Source organism: Acomys russatus, chromosome 32 (assembly GCF_903995435.1).
Source record: "Acomys russatus chromosome 32, mAcoRus1.1, whole genome shotgun sequence".
NCBI classification, from domain to species: domain Eukaryota; kingdom Metazoa; phylum Chordata; class Mammalia; order Rodentia; family Muridae; genus Acomys; species Acomys russatus.
In genome coordinates this window covers 41,479,033-41,492,772 of record NC_067168.1, presented here as the reverse complement: position 1 = coordinate 41,492,772, position 13,740 = coordinate 41,479,033, and the positions used below count along the sequence as shown (strand labels likewise).

The 13,740-nt window shown below is 44.7% G+C and overlaps 1 protein-coding gene across 1 annotated transcript in view; it reads right to left on the bottom strand.

The window, feature by feature from the left end:
- The window catches only part of Gadl1 (glutamate decarboxylase like 1), a 141,706-nt gene that overhangs the window by 30,058 nt on the left and 97,908 nt on the right, over positions 1-13,740 (bottom strand). The gene's annotated exons all lie outside the window — the stretch shown is intronic.

The window sequence follows — 13,740 nt, the reverse complement described above, 5'->3', positions numbered from 1 at the left end:
TGTCGTGTGGGTGCGTTATTACCCACTCCATAGGACCCAGCCTTCTATACTGGCTGACTGTCTACCTTTTTGCCCTCACGGCTATATTATCGACTGCTACAAGAATTCCGAGCAGACTTCTGGGAGAAGCAGCTAGAATCCACCAAGTTCCTTGTCAACTTGTAGAGTTTATAGCTCAAGGCAGTAGCTCAGTGGGTAGTCAGATGTGAAGACCTCAGCTGGACACCTCCTGTAACCCTGATGCTGGGAAGGCAGAGACAAATGAATCCCTGGGGTTCAGAGAGAACGTAGAGAACAAGAGAGACGGAACCTTGAAAAGCAAAACACACATGTGTGTACTGTACTGCGTGCTGGGCTGGTTTGCTCAAGGTCCTGAGTTCAACTCCCGGGACCGCTAAAAGATGACCTGCCTGAGAAATGTTCCTTTTGTCTCTCTCAATTTATGACCAAGAACATGAAAGCAAAGAGTCCTCTCTCAATAGAGTCACAGTACACGGTTACAAACCCAAGGCATCTTCTCTGCCCAGACTGGAAGGGGAGAACCATAGGTAGTCATTTCTAAGGCGGGATTTGATGGAGTCTAAACAAACCAGAGCTCAGCTCTGTGACAGTTGTGTGAGACTGTACTTAACACTGTAGCGGTACAACAAAATGACAACTGCAGGACAACCTGAGCCACCTGTCTGCCATAGCAACTATTTTATCCACTGGGAACCCCCAACACTAGCTTGTGTCTTGAGATGGTGTCTCTTGCTGGCGTGACAGTCCCTGAAGAGCTGGGGAGTTTGTCCTGGTTTCCGAGCGCCAGGGATCTGCCTCTCTCCATGTCTCCAGGGCTGTAAGCATATGCCATCATGTCAGGCTTCTTTATGTGGCTTCTAGGGGTCAAAGTTCATGCTTGCAATGCCAAGTACTTTGCTGACTGAAGCATCTCCCCATCCCTCCCTTCACAGTTTTGTTCGGGTGACTTTTGAGACCGGAGTCTCATTCAGCCTAGGTTGGCCTTGAATGTCATACATATTTAAGGCTAGTCTAACTAAAGACAGATTACCCTGCCTGCATAGCCAGAGTACTAGGAGTCCAGGAATGTACTGCCTGCCCTGCCAGGCTTAACTTCCTCATGTTCTTTTTATACACTTTACTTTTTTTATTTTCAATTATGTGTATATGTAAGTGTCTATGTGTGGATCTGAGTTGGTGCATGTGTGTACAGTTGCCCACAGAAGCCCAAAGAGGGACTTGGGTCTCCCCTAGAGCTAAAATTACATGTGGTAATGGGCGACCTAACATAGGTGCAGGGAATCGGACTCTGGTCCTTGGCAAGGGCACTAAGTTCTCTCAGCTGCCGATCCATCTCTCCAGCCACCACTTTCACTCTGTTCTTCATGAAACTATATAGATGAAGACATGCTTAGTAACTTCCCAGGTCACCCAAGGCCATTGCCCCGGAATGCCATTCATCTGTAGAGACTGGAACTTAAACTCTGCTAAAAATCATAACAAAGTACCCTCTAAAACACCCTTCATGTGCCTGGAGAGGTGGCTCAGTGGTTAAGAGCACCCACATGGCGAATTGCAAGCCTCTGTAATTCCAGTTCTAGAGGGTCCAATGCTCTCTTGTGACCTGTATTAGGCACACACAGTGCACATAGATGCTTGTGGTTAAAACACTTAAACAGAAAAAAATAAAATGAATAAATCTAATTTAGAAATGTTAAAACATGTATTTTAAGAAGCTACTTTGCAAAAGAAGAACAATAACAAAAAGGTGGTTTGGGCGACTTACAGATTACATTATAAAGTGATTTCCTTCAAACACCCACTGTTCCTGATCCCAGAAACACACTTCCCTAGAATGGATTGGGTGCTCAGAAATAGAATTGAGTATTTCCTTAAAACACAATACACAGAGAATACCAAACAATATTAGTAGAAAAATTATTTAATAAACTGAATTGGAATATTTGCACACTAATTGGGGGAAATAATTAGATTAAATTAATATTTTTCTCTGTATACAAAAATGCCCTCTGCATAGAGGAAGGACTTAAACACAGAATACTGACTGATGGGAAGTCAGCAGGAGATGGATTAGAATATTTATCAGTTTCTGAAACAACAGTAACTTCAGCTTTGAAGCCTTGGAATAAATCATGAGGAAAAAGACTGACAGATTTGAATATATAAAAAATTTAAAACTTCAGTACACAGGGAAAAAATTCAACAAGACTAAAAAAAAAAAAAAAAAAAAAAATACGGCATTGCGATGAGGGCAATATTTGCATGCCAGGTAACAAACAGTGTTCTCAAACCCAAGCTATATACACCCTCATTCAAATTTATCAGGAAAATATATGATTTCAAAATACAAATATGTGAAATACCAGAAAGCTAAATTTATAGAGAGACACACTCCATCAAGAGGGGGAAACAGGAAAATCATTTGGCAGCTGAGAATTAACACAATATACAGTAAAGCAGACCCAAGGCAGCAGCACTTCCTCTTTCTAAGTAAACCCTCCGCTGTTCACCTGTGATTTCCGCTGCAACCATAGCTACGTGGAAGGCTGTGTACTCTCTTCTTCCTTTCAGAATTAAAAATGGCTCCCAACTTATGAAGGATTAATAACACAGGGCTATAGATACGGCTTAGTGGTTAGAACACGTCCTGCTCTTGCAGAAGACCTGAGTTTGGTTCTCTGCATCCATGTCTGGAAGCTCACAGCTCCCTTAACTCCAGCTTCGGAGAATTCAGTTCCCTCTACTGTATATTTACACACACACACACACACACACACACACACACACACACACACACTTCAAAAAGAAACACCTTAGAACAATTCATAATGTGTAGGCATAACCAGGCTCAAAGGCCACAAAAATTTCATAGTCAGCAACCACGTGTGGGGCAGCTTGCCTTGTGGACATAGTAAAAGTCAAAGTGGATGTGAGGATTCCAGGGCTCAAGGCTGAGAACACAGCTCACTTGGTCGAGCCCGAGCCCCTGGGTTTGATGCACAGCTTTGAACAATGTGGATATAGCAGCTTTACCTATAACCCTGGTACCTGAAAGGTAGAGAGGCAGGAGGACCAGGAGTGCATTGTGTTCTTTGTCTTCACAGCAAGGCTGATGCCACCTGACACATGAGACTCAGACTCAGTGGAACAAGGATGATGGTGCACGCCTCTAATTCCAACACTCACGAGGCACAGGCACACCTCAGACTGAGGCCAGCCTGGACTACACAGATATTCCAGGTCATCCAAGCTATATAGGCTGACCCTGACCTCCACCCCACCCCACCCCACCCCATCGCCCCCAAAAAGAAAGGAAGCAAAGTTGATGCCAGCATGAAGATGTTCACAGTGACCAAATACCCAAGGCACCCAAACACTCTCACTTATCAGACCTATGCAGAATCTGTCAGCTGTAACTGTGGGTTTTATAGGATGGTGAGATATTGATAGGTAGGTAGGTAGATTGATTGATCAATAGATAGATAGATGATTGATGGATAGTCGATAGATGATTGGTCGATAACAGACAGATAGTAGATAAACAGGTTATTGATAGATTATAGAATGAGAGACAGTAGATAGGTAGATGATAGATAGTAAATAGATGATAGATAGATTGAGAGACAGATGGGTAGTGAAAGAGATTGAGGGGGACACATCAGGAAAAGAAAATCATGTCACCGTTACCATTTATACTTTGTCCAAGCCAGGGCATGTCTCTTAGTTTTGGTAAATAATGTAAGAGAGGGAAAAAGGAGGAACATTTGGGAAAGAGCAGAAGAGAGAGAAGACAGGAAGTGGGGGTGGGGAGGCAGCAGCAGAGCATAGAGACTGGAGAGGAAGGAGGACAGGAGTGGGATGCCGCCCTAAGGCATGTGGTGACCAGCTGGCGGTGGAGACAGGACCCTGGCTTTCTCTAGCACAGAGAAGCACAAAAGCACAAATGCACATGCGAAGGGAAGGGAAGGAGGAGGTTCATCTTTTGAGAAATCCCTCCACTGTCTCCCTGGGTGGTCCTGAAGGTGGTTACCCTACCGTTCTGTATAGGGCTGGTCAACAGCTCTGAGTGTCAACTCCCATCCAGGAATAAAGCAATGAGCAGAGCCGCCAGCAGGGGGCAGCTTTGGAACTGGCAAAGCAGCTTCCAAGATAATTGGGAAAACTTTTTTCCCCCTCTTTAGCCCGGAGTCCATTCTTAATTCTGCAACAATAAATCTTCATTGTGTCCTGCACAATTCCTTTAATGGCCGTGTTGTGGGTATGAATTTTTCTCTGTAAACTCAGGTGCTCAAGAAATGTCACAGTACTTTATTTCTTCTTAATAAAAGTCAAATCCAAGTCAAGCCACTGTCCTAAAAGGCTAGGCAGAAAGTCCATCCTCAGTAATGACTACGATTCTCATGGGCCCTGCCGGGTCCAAGAGATTCACAAGCTATGGTCCATCCTACGGCTTAAGGTGGCCTCTCTGCCTGCAGCGCTTGTCCCTGCAGCCCTACCTACCTCCGCTGGGCCTATCTCCCTTCCTACTCCCTACTCTTAGTCACAAGTTCACCTCAGGCTTTGGAAATGCCCAGGAAGACAGAAAGTCTTAGGCCATTCAAGCCTGAGGAGAGGTGAGGAGCCTGGAGGCCCGATGTTATCCAGGGATGGGGAAATAACAAGACGCATGCAGGCATCTTAACAGCGCTGTCAGTCCAGCCGCAGGTTTGCAGCCCTGACCCAGGCCACCTCTACCTCTAATTTGTATGTAGGTCTAGTAGAAAGAAACAGCGATTTTTCTGCTTTGTAGATTTCACAGGAATTCCTGGGGTTGCATGGTGGGTTGGGACTGAGCACCACATGAGCTCCCTTGGAGGAATAGACAAAAGAGGGTCGTGTAGGAATAAAAAAATAAAATTAAATTAAAAATAGAGGTAGATATGAGAACTCCAGTATTCAAAGACTGGAGATATAGCTCATTTGGTACCTTCTTAGCATGCAAAGGATGCTGAGTTTGATCTGCAGTGCTGTATAAACTAAAGTGCCTTCACACACACACACACACACACACACACACACACACACACACACACACGGAAAATAGTTCAGTTGGTAAAGGTTTGCTGTGCAAACATGAGGATTCAAGTATGATCCTTGAGAACGGAAGCGAAAATGTTGGGCATGGTAGGGCATGACTATAACCATGGCACAAGGGAGAAGGAGCCAGACAGCTGGAACCCTGGGACTTGCTGGCCAGCTTAACTAACTGGTAAGTTCCAGGTCAGTGAAGAGCCCCTGTCACAAACAACTAGGTGGGAGCTACTAAGAGAGATCCCAGAGGTCGATCCCTCGTCTCTTCACGGATACATGCACATGTGAATGCACCCGCTCCCTCTGAGAACACATACAAACCAATAGATACCCAAATAAAATAAGCAGTAAATAAAATCAATGTCTACATTAGATTCTCCTTATATGTAAATCACAAAGCAAATGTAACAGCTTGGTACCTCCTAAAGCTGGAAATTTTCAAGAATTTATCATCAGTATGTAACACAAGATTTTCAAAAGGACCATTTTTTAAAAATTATTAAAAATAAATAAAACCTGGGGCAGTAGAGATGTCTCAGAAGTTAAAGAGCCCTGGCTGCTCTTGCAGAGAAGCCAGGTATGATTTGCAGCACCCACATATTGGCTTACAACTGTCTGTAACTCCAGTTCCAGGGGATCCAGTGCCCTTTCCTGGCTTCCATGGGCACCATGCAAACATGGAGGGAACAGACATGCATGCAAACAAATCACCAATACACATAAAATAAAATAGTTAAAAATAAAGATAACTTGTTCTGCCCTTAGGGAAATAAATATTTTTAGTTCACAATCCGAAAGAGAGTGGCTGGGTATCCCATGACCACAGATTACGATTGAAAGAAAATCAGAACAAGAATTCTCAAAAAGGGGCTGGAGAGATGGCTCAAAGGTTAAGAGCACTGTGGGCTCTTCCAAAGGTCCTGAGTTCAATTCCCAGCAACCACATGATGGCTCACAACCATCTACAATGAAATCTGGCGCCCTCTTCTGGCCTGCAGGTGTTACATGCAGGCAGGACACAGTATATGAAATAAATCTTAAAAAAAAAAAAAAAAAAAAGAATTCTCAAAAATAGGAGCTGTGTAAGTTCTCTTGGACACACCTGCACATGTGCACATGCATGCATACAAGCACACACTAACACAGGCAGAAGATGGTCTACAGAATGCCTTTGCGTGACTGAAGAACGGAGGCTCAGTGCTTGAAGTGTGAAGGTGCGACCATGAATCAAGCCATCAATGGGCCATGCCAAGGACCCTGGAAGACCTGCCTACAGAAACAAGAAGTGACCTGTCTGCCCATCTATGGGGTGGTCCAGGACTCTTCTCTAGAAGAGTGGCTCATTGGAAGCCTGTTGAGGCAACACAGATTCTCTCTAAGGATATCTGGAATCATCTGTCAAATTATATCCACAACCAAGCAATAAGACAACAAATGTGTCAGGGAGGATCCAGAAAAACTGATTCTTCTATGACTGGGAAAAAAGGGGAGGCACTCTTAGATATGGGCAGCCTTCATCACCAATCTGCACCCAGTCAGCGCAGCTGTCATGACCATACAGGAGGGCAAAGGTGTGTTAACTCCTTACAACAATGAGAGGATTTTGTGAATGCAGTATAGACTTTGTAAATGAAATATCAACAGGATTTTTTTTTTTTTATCAGAACACCAAGAAAAGCTCATGGGATTTTTCTGGGGCCTGTTTCTTGTTTGTCTTTCTATCTTATTCTCAACTTCCTGTCCTCAACTGGTTACTCTGGGGCATCTCCTAATGAACATACAAACAAAAACTTATTGTACATAGAACTTGGAGTCTACCACCCATTCTCAGTATAAACGTATACATAGGATTTTATGTACACTTACTATCTGTGATGGTTCATTTCCGTTATCGACTTGATAGGGCTGAGGGTCACTATGGAAACAAATCTCTGGGCACCTCTGTGAAGAATTGTTTAGATTAGATTAGTTGCGGTGGAGAGGCAGATGTTGTATAGGTGGTTATCATCCCATGGGCTAGGATTCCAGACTGCACAAAATGGAGAAAGGAAGTGGATACAATGTAGCCAGCCTCCCCTATTCCTGTGAATACAACAGTGACCAGCTGCCCTCCACTCATCCCACCATTGTCCCTCATATCATGATAGACTGTATCCTCTTGAACTGTAAGCCCAAATAAAACCTTCCTTCCTGAAACTGCTTCCTGTCACATGTTTTGTCATAGCAAAGAGAGAAGTAATCAGCAAATCTCTCCCTACTTCTACACACACACACACACACACACACACACACACACACACACACAGAGGGGGGGGGAGGTCACTAAATATGAACATAACTTTTCAAAATTTGTATGCTATAGTAGCTGATTTGTAAATTGTTTTTCCCAATTAATGATATATTTGAACACTGAATTTGCTTATAATTTATGCACTAATATTTGGCTGATTGCCTAGAGTTGGCTATTTGGTTACTTCTTAGCATTTCATTATTTGGAATGGCTGTGAACCTCAGAGTATCTTTTCATTCCTCACAATTCTGTTATTATTTAAAAGGAGACATTTTAAAGGTTGGAATTGCTGAAGCAAAATGTATGTACAGTTAAGGTTTTCCTCTGTTTTATGTCACTGCAGTAAAACAGCAAGTTTATGTACACACAAGAAGCTTAGGAAATGGGCTGAGGCATGGCCTGGCCATTAAAGTGCTTGCACTACAAGCCCAAGGACCTGAATTTAGTGTGTCAGAACCCACATGAAAAACCCAGGTGTGATAACAGGTGCCTATAGTCCTGGCACTGGGGAGGTGTAGGTGGGAGGATATGGACTCTCAGGCTAGGCTGCCTATTCTAACTGTGAGGAACGGTGCGCCAAAAATTTTGATGGGGAGTCTTGGAGGACGACTGACCTAGACCTCTGGGATGCACATGCACACACTTGCATATGCACGCCCTCCCATACATCCAGTGAAGAAGACGCAGCTGATGCCCAATTTCAGGCAGCAGCATGCAAAATGGCATGTAAGCATGCATATGTATTCAAATGTATGTAGGCATATGTGGCCGGGGTGGGCAGGAGTCAACCTCAGGTGTTAATCCCCTTCTTCTTTTTTTTTAACCTTAATTTCTTTAAAAATTACTGATCTTTAAAAATAACAGAGTCTCTCACTGGCCTGGAACTTTCTAGACTGACTGGCTGGCCTGCAAGCCTCAGGGATCTCCCCATCTCTGCCCCTGCAGTGTTGAGAAGACAAGTGTTTGCCACCCCCCTCGGCTTGTTTTCTTTTTCTTTTTTCTTTCTTTCTTTCTTTCTTTCTTTCTTTATTTATTTATTTTTGTATTGTATATGAGTACTTTATCTGTAGAAGAGGACACCAGATCACATCATTGATGGTTGTGATCCACCATGTGGTTGTTGGGAATTGAACTCAGGACCTCTGGAAGAGCAGGTGGTACTCTTAACCCCTGAGCTATCTCTCCAGCTCGTTTTCTAAGATAAATTTTGGGAACCGAATTCAGGTCCTCCTGCTTGAACACAATCAGCTTACTGACTGAGCTATCTCCTTAATTCCTATATGACCATTTAAACATTTGTATTACATTTATTCATTTGTGTGTGTGTGTGTGTGTACGTGTACATGTGAGTGTGTGTGTGTATGTGTGCCCACACATACACGTGTCTGTGTACATAGCTATGTACATACCATGGTATATGAGTGGAGGTCATAGGACAACTTATAGGATTCAGTTCTACTTTTCTACCATGTGGGGCCCAGGAATAGAAGTTGCATTATCTATTTTGACCACAGTCACCTTTGCCCACTGAGCCGTCTCACCAGTCCCTGTGCCCACTGTTAACAGATGAAGTTTTTTACTTCGTGTAAAGCAAGAGAAACAAAAGTGTGCTGTTTTGAGAGTGTTCTCACTAATGCTGGACCATTCTTACTACTTTCAGGGCAGGCACCACCTATTTGTAGTGCTCTGTCTTTGTGTACAGGTCACACTCACTGTGCAACTCGGCCTAGAGGGGGATTTTTATCAAGTGCAAGTACAGAAGCGTATATCTAACCATTAACCATTTGGTTCTTTTCAGTGCTTATCTCATTTGGCCCTTAGACAGAATTACGTGCCTTGGATTTCCACTTCAGGAGACCAAAGGGACAGTGAAGATTTACTGTGAGTCGTGGTCATTGGTCTGGTGGGGTTGACAACTGCTGCTGCAGGGAATGGGGTGCAGCTCCCAGTCTTGCAGCAGGCCAGTGCTAACACAGCAGGACCAGAGTTAGGCATGCCCCGGGAGGAACAAATACAAGAGAAAGGCAATGCCAGGAGGCAAGGAGACAGACACAGTCTAGGCAGGAGAGTAATGAAGACCTGAGATATTGTCACACCTGGAAGGATCAGAAAGGGACATATCTCTAGAGGACATCTGAAAACAGAAGTCATGGTAACCTGCTGACTGGACACAGTGCCACAGAATGGCTGTCATAATCCTGCATTCTCAGAAACAGTCACCTGTTCCTGCCAACACACTCTCAGACACACACACACACATACACACACAAACACACACACCCTGTGACACATCAGATTCACTTCTCCCTCCAGCTGCCAATGAGCCCTTCACACCAGCAGTGCTAGTGTGTGACCAGAGGAGCAAAACCAAGAACAACAAAAGCTTTTTTGCTTTATTTATTTGTTTGTGGCTTTCCATCCAAGATCAATAAGGAAATAACTTTTGAGTATGCCTTAAGTGAGCTCCATATTTGAAATCACAAACTTACACTCTCACATTACAGTAAGCACAAAAGCAGAGAGATCAACTGCAGGCACCCACCCTTCACATCTCTCTTTCCAAATTCATCCACAGCGTCGGTGCAGAGAGAGAGAGAGAGAGAGAGAGAGAGAGAGAGAGAGAGAGAGAGAGAGAGAGAGAGAGAGAGAGAGAATAGCATAACTAAGAACTCAGGGCCACACGGCAACTGGGCAGCACACGCTTCACTACCCAGAAGCAATCATAACAACAGGGCATGTTATCAAACCAGGCAAAGGGAAGGAAATGGGGGAATCTCAAAGGCGAAGAAGCGTCTGTTCTTTTGTAAAGGATCCCTTTCTACTTCCGTGTGTGTGCGCACGCGCTCTCCTGTCAGTGCATGTTGTGTACATGTGAGTAGCTGCAGAGGCCAGGTGAGGGTATAAGAACTTCCAGAGTTACACTAGTTGTGAGTAGACTGATGTAGGTGAACTCAGGTTCCATGGAAGAACAGCAAGTGCTCTTACCCACTGAGCCATCTCTCCAGCTCCAGCAGCAAAGAATAGGCTGTGCTGGATCACTAACTATCCCAGAACAAATGCTGGTCATTGCTGAGGCTGAGGGACAACCTCTTACTGTGTGTTTGATTTCATATGAAGGTCAGAAGCATAGAATATATATATATATATATATATATATATATATATATATATATATATATATATATAGTGTGTGTGTGTGTGTGTGTGTGTGTGTGTGTGTGTGTGTGATTTTCACTTATGTATCTGTGATGTCTTAAATGAGACCCATTGCCCATAGGCTGAGGTATTTGGACACTTGGCCCTCAGTTGGGGACATTACTGGACTTTCAGAAGGTAGAGGCTTGCTGGAGGAAGTGCATCACTAGGGGAGGACTTTGAGTGTCTGTACCCCTTGCTCCACCTCTAGTTTGCTGCCTCTGTTTCCTCTGTGTGGCTGAGATGTGATCTCTCAGCTTCCTGCTCTGGCTCCTTGCTGCCATGCCTTCTCACCTTGATGGACCTTTGTCTGTAAGTTGCAGTTGGCCATCGTATTTTTTCATAGCAACAAACAGTAATTGGCACAAGATCCATGACTGATTTAAAATTTTCTCAGTGTTGAAGAAAAGGAGGAGGATAAAACCAACCCTACATTCCAAGAAGCCATCTAGTTATCTTAATCTCTGTCTGTGCTGTGGTGCTGAATCAAAGAAACACAAATGCCGCTTTCTATAGAAATTCTCTTAAAAGCCAAAAAAAAAAAAAAAAAAAAAAAAAAAAAAAAAAAGACTGTCAGGTCTGTGACCATCTTTCCCAACTCGAAGCGGCTTCTCTTCAGGCTCCGCCCAATAACCTTAGTCTCCATCCATGGACGTGAAAAGCTCCCGTGTGGTGTGTTCGCCACTTAGGTCCCCACCCTGCAGTCTCCCTAGTTTCCTTGCAGCTTAGTCACCGTCTGAAATGTATTCTCACACCACTTTCCCATTTACATTCCGGGACAAAACTCCAGACAGATCTCAAGGCCTGGAGACTTGCTGCAATGGAGGCGGGGGTGGGGGGTGGGGGTGGGGGGGGAGGGGGGGAGGTTGGGGAGGGTGTGGCTGGGGACTTACTGCAATGGGGAGAGGAAAGAGGTTGGTGAGGGTGTGGCTGGGGACTTGCTGCAGTGGAAGGTGAGGGTATGGCAAAGCCAGGACATGGGTGCCTCCCTGACTTCTAACCATCTGTGTTCCTCTCTTTCTTCCTGTAACCAAACTGGGGACAAGCAACAGCGTAAGAGAGAGAGGGTTTCTTTTGGCTCATGGTTTGGGGGTACAGTGGGGAGGCCACAGCAGCTGGGCTCTTGAGACAGCACTCACACTGCATTCCACAGTCAGGAGGTAGAGAGAGATGGGTGCTAAGGCTCAGCTCCCTCTGTCCTTTTCATTTGTCGGGGCCCTTGCCCATGGAATGGCACCATTCATGTGTAGGGTGGGCCTTCCCTCCTCAGGTAGACCTTTCTGGAAATGCCCTGGTAGATACACCCAAAGGTGTTCTTTAATCCAATCAAGTTAAAAGTTAAAATTAACCACCACTCTTCTTGATCTCAGGTTTGACAGGAGACAGCGTATGTATGTATGTATGTATGTATGTATGTATGTATGTATGTATGCATGCATGTATGTATGTATGTATATAGTGTGTGTTACAGTACAGAAGGCATAAATGTGTCGTGGATAAAGAGAAATGACCCGAAGTGAGAGGTCATGCCCTCGGGTAAGGCCACAGAGGACCATAGCTCACGGCGATGGAATGCTTTCTCCATCTTAATTATGAAGAAGAAAACACCAAGCTCTCCTGTTATTCTCACACCCACCCCTTCCTAATCTGGGGCATGCCTGTCTCTTGACTCTCAGGGTCTTCACACTGTCTTAGGATCCGTTTCCTTCTAGTTGCTGCCCCCTTCCTGCTCCCCGCATCTCTCTATTGTTTGAGACCCTGCTCCAGGATCGCACACGGAAGCAGAGGGTTGCCTCCTCCGCTTTTGCCACAAGCAGAGCCTGCCTGTCTCTCTACCTGCTATATCCCTGACCATGAACTTGTCAAGGTCATAGACTAAGTTCTTTTGATGTTTGTCTCTCTTGTGGTTAATGCATCTAGGCCTCAGTAAATGTTTACAGCTGCCCGCCTGGTAAGTCCTTTTCCTTTCCTTCAAAGGGCAAGTGGAAGGGCTATCAGCTGTCAAAAGCTGTTTAAATAATTAGTGTTTTCGCTGGTGAGAGTAGGAAAGGGATTGCAAGCTTTTATGAACTTGCCTTGTGAGGAAAGATACAGCAAGAAGGGGTTGCCTGGTTTTAAAGGTACCAACACATCATGAATTCCCACATGTGTATATTATATGGCCAAAATTGCCAAGTTAATTTTCAATATGCAGTGGGTTGTGTTGACTAATGAAATGTCATAGTCTTTGGAAAGCTGGACGAGAGGCAGTATTTTATCTGGCGGAGCCACCTGAGGGCCGGGGGGGGGGCGGGGGGGGGGGTGGCTCTTCCTGCATTGTCAGCTCCACACTGCTGCTTGTGAACCCTTTGTTTGTTTTCAGTGCTGGGACTGTGACTCGGGGCTTTGAACCCACAGGGAAATGTTTACCACTGAGCTAGACCTCAAGCCCCATGAAGACACTTTCAAGCACATTTTGCTCAGTTGAAAACCCAGGCCCAGCATCCTCGGTTCTTCTTCTTCTTCTTTTTTTTTTTTTTTTTTTTTCCTCTGTAAGCCTTGTGGGTGTGCATCACAGGCTTTTCTGGTAAAGAGAAAAGAATGTTGCACACTGGACATTGACACCCGGTAGGTACGGAGTTAGGTGTGAGGCGACTGAGACATACAGAGGTTGAACATTAGCAGTGGTGTCTCTGGATGGCCAGCATGCTCTTTTGTGGTTGAGAATCCTTTCAACTCCAGTCAGCTCGTTCACTCTACATCCCTTGCTCATCACTTTCCTTGTGGCTCTGACATGACAGGTCATGGGAAGAAATATTCCACAAAGGAAACCCTGCCCACCATGACTTTAGAGTGTCTTAGGGTTTCTGTTGGTGTGAAGAGACTCCACAGACAAAGTAACTATTATATAGGAAAACATTTAATTGGAGCTTACAAATCAGAGGTTAGTCCATTATCACCATGACAGGAAGCATGGCAGCGCACAGACAGACATGGTGCAGGAGATGCAGCTGAGATTTCTATATCCTGATTGACAGGCAGCAAGGAAAGAGAGTGAGCCATTGAGCCTGGTTTGGGCTTCCCAAAACCTCAAAGCCCAGCCCTAGTGACACACTTCCTCCAGCAAGGCAGCATCTCCTAATAGTCCCACTCCTTATGAGCCTATGGGGGCCATTTTCATTCCA